The sequence below is a fragment of the Ailuropoda melanoleuca genome, chromosome 20 (genome assembly GCF_002007445.2).
Source record: "Ailuropoda melanoleuca isolate Jingjing chromosome 20, ASM200744v2, whole genome shotgun sequence".
Classification (NCBI taxonomy): Eukaryota; Metazoa; Chordata; class Mammalia; order Carnivora; family Ursidae; genus Ailuropoda; species Ailuropoda melanoleuca.
This window is the reverse complement of record NC_048237.1, coordinates 17,306,622-17,312,190: the sequence shown is the minus strand read 5'-3', so window position 1 is coordinate 17,312,190 and position 5,569 is coordinate 17,306,622. Positions and strand designations below refer to the sequence as shown.

General features: G+C 34.7%; 1 pseudogene; it reads right to left on the bottom strand.

The window, feature by feature from the left end:
- Positions 1–2,477: 2,477 nt before the first annotated feature.
- Positions 2,478–2,627, bottom strand: LOC117797346 (annotated as a pseudogene).
- Positions 2,628–5,569: the final 2,942 nt, after the last annotated feature.

Here is a 5,569-nt window from a genome sequence, read left to right as displayed (position 1 = left end):
TGTGCCACCCAGGCGCCCCGCAAAGAAGTATTTCTTAAACTATAAACTATCTTAAACTATAAAACTAAAGACATAAATTAGCTTCTCCACATACATACAGCATATAATAATAACACAGGCTTAGGATAACTGCAAAAGGCATTTCTGTTCAAAAAGGAGAATATTTGGAAGCACAAAGAACTTCATAGCGATTTTGAAATTCAGCCTGGTACACACTGAAAGTTTGTTGGTTAGAACTCAGGGACTGGGAATAATTTTCCACGGCTCATAGCTCTGAACTCTTCATCACCATTCTCTTTACGAAAGGTAGCATGTGTTTGCAGGGAAGTAGATCTCTCAGCCTACTTCATACTTACAGAAATGTGGGGGTCCAAAGTTCTCCATTCATTTTGTATTTTCTCTCTTTTACAATCTAATCCAGTGGTGTTTCTACAAATAAAATACCCTTAAAAACTGTGTGGGCTTCTGATAAATTTTACTGAAATTCACTCCAGTAGATAAAAGCCTCCCATAAATATTCTTTCAGACAGTATCAACCTTCAGCCTCTACTGAAAGAAAATGTCCATAAGCTTATTAGGATCTCTATTATTTGATTAACAAAATGCCTGAGAAACATCCTCAAAATCTAGTCAGTGTCTTTTGTCTGACTTCATGCTCTCTGAGGCACAATTGATCTTTTTAGGGTCTTACTTATTTCCTGAGAGTAATGTCTTTTTTTCCCCCTCCCATTTTTGGAGGTATAATTGAATAATACAATTATATTTATTTAAAGTTGTACACAATGATTTGGTATTTGTAAGCATTGTGAAATGATTACCACAATCAGGTTAATTAACATATCTATCACTTCACAGAGCTACCCTGTGTGTGTGTGTGTGTTTGTGTGTGTGTGATAAGAACACTTAGGATCTACTCTCTTAATTTTAGCATTAGTTGCTGTCTGAAGAAGTTGGAATTTTCAAAATTGTAAGTTTGGGCTTATTTTTTGTTAACAATCTTTTTATTACCTCACCTTTCCCTTCTGGAATCTTCATGTAAATGTTAAGAAGATACATTTTGTCTGGAAATTTCTTTAGTTATATCACCAAATGGCAAATTTTCCTACCTCCTATATTACCACAGGCAGCAGAGTTGCTAAACTTTGGGCTACTATAGGAAAATACCCTTTCTTCCAATTTCCAGAAATGTTTTTCTCACTTCTCTTTAAGCCCTCACTCACAGTCTCTTCAAAAGCCATTATGCCTTTACAAACATTTACTTCAACAACTTTCAAGCTTTTAGCAACACTTTCCTCAAAGTTCTTCCAGATTATGTCCAATATCTAGTTTCAAGGACACTCAAATTTGGTTCCCGTTCTCTTAAGGTAACACTTCTGGTACCAAAATCTATATTAGTTATCTATTGCTACTAATACATTACCTTAAAACGTAGTGACTTAAAATAACACCAATATTAATATTTATTAACTCACAGTTTCTGTATTTCAGGAATCTGGCGACAGTTTAGCTGAGCTTAGCTGAGAAAATATAGCCTGGAGTCTTCCTAAGATTGCAATTAATTGGTCAGCTAAGGCTGTAGTAATCTGAAGGCTTAACGGAAACTGGAGGATCCAATTCCAAGACGGATGTTGGCAGAAAACCTACATTCCTTATTGGATGTTTGCAAAAGGCTCAGTTCTTTACCACGTAGATCTCTCTATAAGGTTTCTAGACTGTCTTCACATCATGACAAGTAGCTTTCTACAAAACTAGTGTTCTCAGAGGAAGGAACATATAGGAGACAATGAATTTAATGACCTAGGCTCAGAAATCATTTACCATCACATCTGCTAATTCCATTGGTCACAAAGACCAACCCCTATATAAGGTAGGAGAGTAAATGCACAAGGGCATGGATACCAGGAGGTGAAAATCACTGGGGACCATCTTGGAGGCTGGCTGCCATAGCCACCAATTAAATGGAAAACTGAAGAGGGCAAATAGCATAATATATATTAAATGTAGACTGCTTCTTAGATCTTTGTTTGAAAAAAAGTTGAATAATATATTCAGGAAACACGGCGTATTCATAGTGTCAGAATCCAAGACCTAATTTAAATGGTGCCATATGTCACTTCCCCATTCAAAATTCTTGCTTCCCGTTAATACAAATAAAATTTCTTATTGATTGTAAATTATGTGCATTATACTATGTGTACTCATAGTACATTCATACTATATTCACACTATGTTTAAGTTATAGATGGAAATACTCTACACATCACTGCAAACCAACCATCTATCCAGAAATGGTACTCTGAACATAAAAGATAATTGTATTCATTTTACTATAAATAATATGGAACAATGACTATCTTATTTTTCCCAGCATGAAGGAAATAATTAAGCAGTTAAAATCTTTAATCTGATTCATACTACTAGCGGCAGTATGATTTAAATAAGAGGTTGTGATTTGTATTTTTTAAAGGGGGTATCAGCTATGTTTTCTTTACATTATTAGTATTGATAAAACAACAGGACACATATGGAAGACATAAGAATAGATTTTATATTTGCCTACAGAATCACAGAAGATTACATCTGCTTTGTTACTACACTTGATCTTAGCCAAAAGGCCGAGAAGCGATTACATCTGCTTTGTTGTAAACATCGTGGAAATTCAGAGAAGAAATGTCAAGGTTCTTTGCATGTAAGCTTTTTTTTTTCTTAATCTTGTCAGGGACTATTTTATTTATTTATTTTATTTATTTATTTATTTATTTATTTATTTATTTTAGAGGAGGAAAGCGAGTGGCGGCAGGGAGATGTGGAGAGGGGCAGAAGGAGAGGAAGAGAGAAAATCTCAAGCAAGCTACACACCCCACACCAAGCCCAACACAGGGTTTCATCTCAAGACCCTGAGATCATGACATGAGCTGAAATCACAAATTGGACACTTAACTGACTGAGACACTCAGGTGCCCCAGTGACTTACTTTAAATAAAACAAAACAAGTCCTGGCTGATTAAAGAATCTTTATCATTAGCTTTGACCACTCTGTTTATCAAGACTAATATACACACACACATACACACACACACACACACACACACACACAATTGATCAATGCCAGAGAAGAGACATACAATTTTCATTAGAAAAAGCAATAAAAATAATGTCATTTTTTCAAAATAATAAAATTCCATGTGATTTTTCCTGAATAAAGACATTATCTTTTATTTCCACATGAAATTCACTAATTCTTAAACTGGTTTACATAATTCCAAATAGCAGTTGAAGACAGGGTGACTAAAAGATACATCTACAAATTTGATGCTTACTAATTTAAATAAAACATCTATATTATTTACTATCTTTCCTTTCGTTAGAAAAGTTTGAATATAGTAGATTTAGATGTAATGGTAAAAAGTATATACATATTTTTTGCCTTTAAGAATGCCAATTTCCAACTCAGAGACAATTATAATTATCCAATCATCTCCACATCATATAATATAAACAGTTTTTTAAAATATCCTGCTCTTCTATATATAACCAAGTTGCCATGTTCAAGGGAGTGCAATAAATGAGTCAGAAATAGCTCTTAAATGTTTTGAAATGCACAAAATCAAATTTAAACACAAGTAGATATAGATTATTTAGATGTATGTGCAGTGTCTTTGGCAGAATACTTATTAAAATGTGTAGTTTAAACTGTCTTGTAGTAAATGGTCAATTTAACAACAATAAACATTTCCAGGCTTATTTTTTATTAGATATTCTGACAAGAAACACAGTGGTCCATCAGCTTGAGAGGTTGATTTTTGTTTTTGGTAAATATGTTAGGAAAAGAATTAGACAAAAGAAATACTGATAAATGGAGAATCGCCTCAACATAAAGAAATCTTTGTTGGAGGAAACTATATAGGAAAATTAATGAGGAAAACCAATAAAGCATTACAGATTCTTTTTTAAAAAAAAAGATTTTATTTATTTGTCAGAGAGAGAGCACAAAAGCAAGGGGAGCAGCAAGCAGAGGGAGAAGCAGGCTCCCCACTGAGCAGGGAGCCCGATGCAGGACTTGATCCCAGGACCCTGGGATCATGACCTGAGCCGAAGGCAGATGCTTACCCGACTAAGCCATTATATATAGGTGTTCCTATACAGATACATTTTCATAAACAGATGCTACACTCAGAATAATTTTTCCTTGAATGACAATGTACCATTCTTGAACTATTTATTAGGGATCATTTTCTTGACCCTCCTACAATTTGTAATTTCTAATCACTTTAAGAGTCTTCAAAGAATATTGCCCAAGGAAGAATCTCTGGAACAATATATTGTTTTTATTGACTTTTTATTTTGAAATAATTATAGATTCAAAGGGAGTTGCAAAAGGGAACAAGAAAAGTTCAGGGGGTCTCATGGTACCCTTCGTTTAGTATACCAAAATAGTAACAACCTACATAACTGTAATATAATATTAAAGACAGGAAATTATCACTGATACTACCCACTGAGCTTATTCAGATTTTATTAGTTTTATGTCCATGTGTATGTTGGATGTGTGTGCATTTAAGACAGACAGCTGATTTGTGTTTTTCTTCTCATTTATTTTCATCCATACTGCTAGAGTTTATCAATCATATTGATTTTTTTTTTTTGCAGAACCATATTTTGTTTGGTTTATTTTCTGTATCCTTTTACTTTTAATTCCTTGATTTCTGCTCTTATACTCAGTATTTCCTTTCTTCTTCTTGTTCATGGTTTCTTTTGCCTATATTTTTCTGTTTCCATGAGGGGAGTGGAACTTAGGTTACTGAATTGAAATTTCTCATTTCTAATGTAAAGTTTTTAGTGGTATAAATTTCCCTCTTGGTACTACTTTCACTGCATCACAAATGTTTTTTGTTTTTTTATTTTATGTTTTTATTTTTTTTAAAGATTTTTATTTATTTATTCGACAGAGAGAGAGACAGCCAGCGAGAGAGGGAACACAAGCAGGGGGAGTGGGAGAGGAAGAAGCAGGCTCATAGCGGAGGAGCCTGATGTGGGGCTCGATCCCAGATCACCGGGATCACGCCCTGAGCCGAAGGCAGACGCTTAACCACTGTGCCACCCAGGCGCCCCTGTTTTTTGTTTTTTTAAAGATTTATTTATTTTAGAGACAGAAAAAGAGAGTGTCTGTGAGTGGGAAAGGAGCAGAGGGAGAGAGAGAATCTCAAGTAGACTCCGCTGAGCTCAGAGCCAGAAGCCGGGCTTGATCCCATGACCCTGAGATCATGACCTGAGTGAGTGAATATCAAGAGTCGGATGCTCAACCGACTAAGCCACCCAGGCGCCCCCCAAATGCATTTAAATGTCTGTTCATTTTCATTTAGTTCTAGATTATTCTTTTGTTTTCTCTGAGACCTCCTGTTAAACCCTTAAATTATTTAGAAGTGTGTTAATTTCCGTGTATTTAGAAGTTTCCTCCACTTTCTGTTATTACTTTCTGGTTTGGTTCTAGTATGATACGAGAACACATACCACATAATTTTAGTTCCTTTAAATTTGTTGAGGCATGTTTTATCGTCCAGAATATTGA